Source organism: Ailuropoda melanoleuca, chromosome 16 (genome assembly GCF_002007445.2).
Source record: "Ailuropoda melanoleuca isolate Jingjing chromosome 16, ASM200744v2, whole genome shotgun sequence".
Taxonomy (NCBI): Eukaryota; Metazoa; Chordata; class Mammalia; order Carnivora; family Ursidae; genus Ailuropoda; species Ailuropoda melanoleuca.
Window position 1 is genome coordinate 5,077,489 of NC_048233.1, and position 8,603 is coordinate 5,086,091.

Consider the following 8,603-nt stretch of genomic DNA (forward strand, 5'->3'; position numbering starts at 1 on the left):
GAGGTGGTATTGGATCTTGGGAGCCAAGAGATTAAACAGGAATCACATGAATTAGCTTGTCCAGTGGCAGGCACATCTAGCCCCAGGAGGAGGAGTCCAGGCTGGGAGAAACTGGCTGGCCCAGTCCTTGGGAAAGGTCACCCAGCTCCCCAAATGGGCAAGGGGACTGAGTTATGGAATCCCAGGAGGCTCAGTAGACCCAAAAGAGGAGAGGGAGCAAATCCAGACGAGGCCATGCACCCACCCAGGCCCTCTTCCTGCTCCCTCCTCCTCCCATAACCCATTGGTCTGCTTTCCTTGCACTAAGGAAGAGGAGACAGAGGCAGGAGTGAGAGCAGAGAAGACCACGGGCAGGCACGTGTTCCCTTTTTAGAATCTTCTTCAATACCCTTGTAAAGATGGGCTCCAAATTTACCACCCCAAAATTCATTTTTAATCCATGTCAAAACATATGAAATTGGTATTCTTTGGTATTCAAGTGAACAATTTGCTAAACTCATGTTTAAAACTATTTCCTCTGTGGAAGGGTGGCCTGCAGCAGGCGTGGGGACTCTCGTCGCATCAGCCATCCTCTTAGGCAGTGTTCAGGGGCACAGTCCACAGTCACCACCTCCCACCTGCCTTCCCCCCTCAGCAGTCACTGTGCCCAGAGCTTCAGCAGAGCTGGTTCCTATCAGCAGCCTTTTCCCAGCATCCCCCGGGCCACCCCTTCCCCCATTCCCTCTGTGCCTTTTCCCTCCAAGTGCACTGGGATCCTCGGATGGAAGACGCTTGGCAGCTCCGTGGGTTTCCCAGGCAGCTGCTACTCCCCTAGACTCTGAGTACTGGTAACCTTCGCCCCGACGCAGCCATGGTTGGGCTTGGAACCAAAATCATTAAATTCATCGCCCTCTTACTCTCCAAAGGGGGTGGGGTGGGCTGGCTTCTGGGAAGCGACCAGACTCCCCACCACCCTGTGCAATGCTCAGCTTGTGGCTCCGAGCAAAAGCGAGAAAACAGCCTAGAATTGAGCTCTCTATGCCTCCTTGAGAAGGGCCCTCTCAGCCGCCTGTGAAACACACAGCTTTTTCCTCTCTACGCAGTCGGATTGCCCACAACTGCCGGATAAAAGTAGTGGATTATCCACACCAACCTCAAGAAGAGTCGGCCCAGATAATGCAAAATCATGAAGAACCCCAAACCAATTCCATTTGGCTGTGGAGACTCGATGATTTCCCCCCCTTTCCTGCAGCTGACTTTCCTCACTCCCCTGAATGTGAAAATGCATGCAGTCCCTGGACAGGGATGGAGGAAAGCTGAGTCCTGATGAGATCTGGCCACAGACAAGTCTCAAATCAGGCAATTATGTAGAAATGTCTAAGCGGCTGTTCTCTGAGAAGTTTTTAAAAAGTCACGGGAATTGCAGAGAGTCTCAGTGCAGTCTGTATCTGTTTAATATTTCCTCGGCTTTGAAAACAAAACCAGAGTCATAAGGTATCAGTGGGGGAAGGGGACTGTGAGACCATTAAATCCAACCCCCACTTTGTGCAGATGGAGAACCTGGAGCCCACACGGTAGGTAGGCTGCAGCTTAACAGGACAGCATGTCTCTTCCTCTTCATCACAATTTTGAGTCATATTGCCTTTTACCCAGAAACCATCCAACCTTCCCAGCTCCCTTCACACAGAGATTTCTGCCCAATTGCTATTTTATGCACCTGCCGGGTGTGTCCTTTTTGCATGTGTCATTATGCACATTTTAATGACTTATTTCCCCTATGAACCTATAAGCTAGAAAAAAAAAATGAGTCCTATGGGTTTCTTCTTGTGAACTCCGTGCTAATGACTCATTACCTAACGACTTCTCACTAAGGGCGTCCTGGCAGCCATCTAGGTCTCGGCCAGCAACTACCCAGAGTTCAAGTCCCGCCTCTGCTACTTGCCACCCACGTGATCTTGGGCAAATGACTTACCTTCCCTGTAGAAGCGGCACCAAGGGAGGGCTTTAGTCCATGTAATTGTAATAGCCACCCCCTAAACACACAATGTATAAAGTAGAAACAATGCACAGCGAAACCCAGCTTCCAAAGGAGCAAATCTGCAGCACCTCCCCAGCCTGATTGTAACCTCCCTCCCCCTCAATCTGCTCATCTGGAAAAGGGGGGGAAATAATAGCTCAGCAAGTTACAGGAAAGTTAAGTAAGATAGTCGATGTAAAGGACTTAGCGTTTTGAAAAACTGTTCGACACTGGGACTGGGGTGAGGGGAACAATGACAAATTAAACCTGGCCCCACCCTGAAGTGCTCACAGTTCCCTAGAAGAGGCGGCCAAGCCCTTCAGTGGTGACTGGGTGATAGGAGAGACTTACAGCAGGATGAAAAGACAGTGTTAAGCAGAGGAAGGAACAACTTTCGAGAAGTCTGGGAAGATTTCACAAAAGATGAAATGCTTGAGCAAGAATCTGGAGCATGAATAGGAGTTTCCTGGGCAGACATGTGAGTTTCACACTAGCCAGAAGGAACACCCTGCAGGAAAGAATCCAGAGGCTTTAAATGTAGCTCCTCCAATGTGCAGGAATAATTAGGTAAAGGGGAGTGAGAAGTGGAGGGGATGAGGCAGCAGAAAGAGACAGCATGGCCCGGAGGAAAGGGCACGAGTTTTGGAGTCACCGAGAGTGGGTTCTGGTCACTAGCTGCATGAGCGAGTTCCTCTCCTCTCCAGGACTCAGTCCGCTCATCTGTAAGAAAGGCGGGATAACAGAACAACCACTAGCAATAATAAACACTCGTTACTTCATAGCCTGCACATATACGGTAGCCTGGGGCAGGTCTCGTAGGCTTCACCAGCCTGGACTTCGTCTGCAAGGCGGTGGGGTTTCAGGCTGGGGGAACCTCGGTCTCAGAAGAACCAAGAGGGTAGAGGTGGCAGCCGTGGAGAGGGGCACCCTTCAGGCCGCTGCAATATTCCAAGAAAGCAGGGGTCCAGAGGTTGGGGGGCTGGGAGGCAGTCCTGGCAGTTTGGGAAAATTTGATGAGGTGAAAGATACAGAATAGGAATCGAGAGTGAAGTCTTTACCAACTAAAATTGTACATTTTTGGTGCAGATTAAAAGAAAAAAAAGGCGAAGGATACGTGGGATCCTGTATATGACATATTATCCTATATATATTATATCGCCAATAATGTTAACATGATTATTCCTCCTGCTATTACTGAGCTGTCCTTCTGGAGGGAAACCTGGCTCATCTTCCTCCTTTCCAGGATGAAAAAGCCGAGGCCCCAGGGAGGCAAAGTCACTGTCCCAAGACCAGCAGTGGGGGTGGGGGTGGGGGTGGGGATGAGACAAATCCTGGGGACTCCTTGGGCCAGTGACACCAATGACATCGGCTCTCCTGCCATGTGTAGAAGTAACTCTACATTTTCGTTTTTATTGAAATGGGTCTTACAATGTTGTGTCCTGCAGATGGGGACATGGGCTCTTTCACAAGAGGCCAGTTCATGTCAGGGGCCAGGCTATACAAACCCATCCCCAGCGTTGTGAAGGACAGCACTGTGTCCCGATGCACCGAGTGACAGCAGTCACACCTCAGACAGACTTTTCTGTCGATTCCATGTCACTGGCCATGCACTGTGAGCCCTCCTGCTCAGCTTGGTGGCCAGGCAGGAGGGAGAATGGAGACAGAATGGGCACACACATGTGCCCACGGGAGCAAACAGGAAAGTTGTCTCCATTTCGGTGTCCTCCTGAGGGTGGGACTATGTGTGTGTGTGTGCACGTGCGCGCGTGTGTGCTTGTGAAGTGGGGAGTGGAATGTGTGCTGGAGAAGGGGAGTGGGAGTCAGCAGGGAGGGTTGGAAGGGGTCTTTGTACACCAAGAGCAGCAGGTGAGCCCATGGTCTTTCATGTGATTCTAGCTGAGCGAGAAGCCTCCTCCAGTGGAGGAAAAGCAAGACAGGGACTGCCAGGCTGGACCCAATCCTCCTTCTGGTTTTGATGGGCAGGGTGCACCGTATGCCCTGCCTGCTGGCCCCAGACCTTTCCAGCATCCCACACACAGGCTCCCTGAACCTCACCCTGCCCCCGCTCAGAGCCCCCGGTGCTTTGCCTACGCTGTGAGCAGGCAGCGGTTGGCCTAGCACAGGCTGGCAGGAGAAGGGCTCCTCACTCCCTCCAGCTCTCTACCCTCCAGCTGTCACTCCACTCCTTGCCCACCATTTGGCAGAGTGCAGCCCCCACCCCCATCCCAGTCTGGTCCAGCAGGCAAAGCTTAAGTTTCCAAAGAAACTCTGACTTTCCTGGGGTTTGGAGCAGGCTGGGCAAGGAGGGAGGAGGGTGGTTCGGCCAGCCACAGTTCCAACTACTGCTGCCTTCTGGAGCCCTCTCCTCCCACAGCTCCCAGCAGGGCATGGCCACTGCCACTACAGAGGCTTGGCAAATTGGGGCAGAAGGGGTGGGGTGGCCTATTGTGGGTTCCTATTTCTCTGCTCCCTGACATGCAGGAAAACAACACTTAATGTCACTTTCAACCTTTCAAAGAACGTCCCAAATTTTATTTCGCTTGAGCCTTATGGTTTCCCAAGCAGGATAATTCAGATTAACCCCTTTTGGCCAAAGGAGAAACAGAGACCAGAGGGAGTAAAATGACTGGTCCAAGGTTCCATTGCTAATTAGCTGGTCTGGAACCCGTGGAACCTTCCCATGCCCCACCGCCCCCACCATACCTTCTCTAGGTGGCACAGTGCATTCCCTCAGTGCACAGCTCGCTGTGAAAATGTCTTTGCTCATTTCATAGCCTCCTCTTGCATCCAAGAGCCCGGAGGTGTCCCATTTAGGGGCACATGACGCAGTGGAGGGAAAGCAGTTCATACTTGGGCAGCCTCACCATGTTTAGGCTCTGGAACATGTCCCCCATCGCCCCACAAGAATGAAGCCCCTCCCAAGCTTGCTGAAGACACGTGATTTGTGATCAGCTTTGCGCCCTGGGCAAGTCTTTTTCTTTATCAATGTGAACATCCCAGAAGGAAATAGGCTTTGTCTGTGTTTTTCCATGGGGGTAATGGGAAGCTTCAAAGTATACAGGAAATTAGAAAAGATTGGGAAGAATGAGGGCAGAAGAGGAAAAGGTGTGTACCACGTATGGCTAGAGATGGGGGTTTCTGGGCTTTGCCCCACAGGTGCCCACCTCCTGGCAGCTTCTTGTGTAGACTTACTGATTTGAACCCCTCGAACTTGGGAAGAGAATGCCTCCAAAGACAACCCATGACTACTCATTCCTTAATGCACAGGACCAAAACCATGGAGTCCACGCCCCTGCCTCTGTGCGGGTCCCATCCCTAATCTCCCCCAAATGATGAGTCTGAACCTAGTCTTAGAGACTGCCAGAGAAGGACATGCCTTGATGATCTATGCCTGGGTCTAGGCTCAGGTGGCTTTGATGTTCTTCTTTGGTCTAGCCTAAATCCTTCTGGCTGCATTTTGAAAAGACTTCTTTGGATCTCTGTGAAGGAGAGCAGGCACCGGGCCAACAGGCAGGAAATGAAATCATGATGCTGGTCATTTTCCTCTTTTCTTTCCTCTCCTCTCCCCCCTCCTCCTTCCCATCACCCCGCTGCCCCCACCCTTGGGACTGCTTGTCAGATGTTTCCACAGTGATGAGCAATGCCCTGTATATACAGTGCCTTTATGTGTTATAGATTTTTGCCGTGAGCCTTCAGGCTTCTCCTCCCAGCCCTGACAAGGGAAATCCCATAATGAAGGATTTCACGGAGCTCCACGGGCTGGGAGAGGCTTTTCTTTCCATCTGTCATTTTACTTCAAGCCTTGACCTTTCTGTTCCCATGTAAAGCAGTACCGGGAAGAAACTGGGATTGGGGAGTGAGTAACTGGGCTGTGAGTAAACCAAAGCTAGTCTCCTTGGGTCTGGAGAGCACTAAAATGGAGACTTGAGGAAGGCACTTGAGAGGATATGGATGGGAGGTGGGGATGGGGGTGAGGAGAAGAGTTTAAAGATGGGAGAGCCCCTCAGTTCGGAATGAAGTCTTGAATACAAGTAGGGCAGCAGAACAGTCTGGGAAAACCCTGTCCCGTCATCCCTGGCCAGACACTCAGGGATGCCACTTTTCTCCAAGAAGGCAGAGGCTTTGGAGTCCCACAAGTCTGGGTTCAAATACTGACTCTATGCCTCACTTGCAATGACCTTGGGCCAAGGGCTTCACTTCCTTAAGCCTCGGAGTCCTCATTTGAAAGTTAGTGGTGATACATACAGACTTCATAGGATTGCTTTGCGGATGGACTTGGATAACGTTCAGTGCTCAGCACAACACCTGCAGATAGCTAGCTTGTAATCCAGAGTGGCTACCAGTATAAATCTTCCTCAATTTACAATGGGGCTACGTCCCAGTTAACCATCGTAAGTTGAAAACTTAGTAAGTCGAAAATGCATTTAATACACCTAACTTCCCAAACATCATAGCTTAGCCAAGCCTACCTTACACGTGCTCAGACACTGACTTTAGCTTACAGTTGAGCAAGATCATCTAACACAAAGCGTCTTTAAAATAAGGGGTTGAATATCTCACGTAATTGATTGAATACTGTGTTGACAGTGAAAATCCGAATAGCTGTCTGGGTCCAGAACTGGTTGTCAGTGTATGGGTTGCTGGCCCTGGGATCACACGGCTGACTGGGGGCTGCCGCTCACTGCCACTGACCGGTGTCACAAAAGAGCGTCACATTGTGTATCTTGAGCTTGGAAAAAGATCACAATTCAAAATCGGAAGTACCGTTTCCACCGAATGGGTATGGCTTTGACACCATCATCCAGCTGAAGAATTGTGACTCGAACCCTAGTAAGTCAGGGATGGTTTGTGCCTTCAGACGAGGTTAGAACCACAGCAGCACCTGGAAGATAGCAGAAACCAGAAAGCCCTGCCCTGCTCTCCTCACCGACCAAATTCCCCGAAACCCTCCAGAGGGGCCTCACTCTGAGACAAACAGCCGATGGGAAAGCAAGCTTGGGGCTTTGATGCTGGTGAAGGGCCATCTTCTGGCCGACTTTCCCATGTCAGGTCGATGGGGAGACTGAAAAAAAAAAATCCTAGTCTCCAAGGCTCCACAACCTAATACCCGCCCGGCACTGCTTTGAAAGGGCAAAGCCTTCGAGATGCACAAGGATTGTGATTGTTTGAAATGTTGGTAACATTTCATCTTCCCAGAGACCTTGTTCATTTATCAGGGTTCTTAAAACCCTTTTGTTCATAAGCTTGTGGTGAGCACAGGAAACATTCTATCTAATATCAGAGCACAGCTGTTCCGCGACAGAGAGACTTAGGGAGAAAGCCCTTAAAAAAAGGAAGGGGGGCAATCCCACCAGGGATACAAACATGGGAAATGCAACCAGGGGCAGAAAGACAGCCCTGCGAGCTACAGCTGCCTAAGGAGAATATGCTGTCTGGGGAAGTGTGAGAAAAAGAATCGCCACACTGACAGCAGGCCTCTGGAGCTCTCAGTAAACACTGTGACCAAGGCAAGGCCCAAAACTGGGCTCCTCCTCTCTGTAGGGTTCCTGGCAATCGTGCACAAGGCCCCAGCCAGGGCCCCTAAAAATGTTTGAAGTAGGTGTGGAGCCTTGAGTAACATCTTCTTAAGGGCCAGTGTGGCTGGGGGAAAAAAAAAGCCTAGTGGAAAACTCTGTCCACCCGAGGCCACAGAAGCCCAGGAAATATTTTCTAAAAAGGGCTTTGATTGCTCCTGAAAGCACAAGACAGAGTGAGCAGGGCCAGGCCAAGGCGGGGACTGTGTGTCGCTAGCCATTGGCTGTGTGAGGTTGGGGCAGACAGGTCCGGAGCCTAGGATTTATTTTCAGCTCTTAATTATTTAGCTGGGAGTCGTGTAAAACTTCAGATAAAGGAAAATCACCTCCACGTTTATGCAATGTCTGAAAAGTAGAAATTGTTTTGAAAGCAATTTTCATAATCAAAGCCCAGTTGGGAAAGGGAAAAAAGATAAAGTCAATAGGTGAATTTTCAACACTGAAAATTACAGTTGCCTTGCAATGAAATATTGTATATTACAGAAATTACCAGCTTGAGCTCCGGAATCAGAAAGACCTGGGTGTAAATGCTGGTGCTGGGTGACCTTGAGAAAATGTTTCAGCCCCTCTGTGCCTGGGATTCTTCATCTGCAGAATGAGAATAAAGGCACCTATTTCCTAGTGTTGCTGTGAAGGTTAATGAGTGTCTATGGTTATAATGTTACTTTGTTGCAGTCAGAAGAGCCTAGTCAGGCAACTTGGGTGGTCTTGGCTTGACCATTAATTGGATCCTGTACAAACCCCTGTCCTCAGTTTCCTCTGTCTGAGGCAAATGATACCTGTCTACCCTATCTGACACCAATGCCATGGCTCAAAGCAGTTTATGAAGTGTAAAGGCATATATAAATGTGATCCATGATTATTACAAAGTATTCTTAGCACGTAATTTATTTCCCCTTGTTTGCAAAACATTCCAGTGCAAGAACTTTGAATGATCAGCTGATCATTCCACCTGATACCTGAAACCTGATTTCCAGCTTTGTTTGGATCCTGATTCTAACAAATCAACTGCAAAAGAGAAAGACACACACACA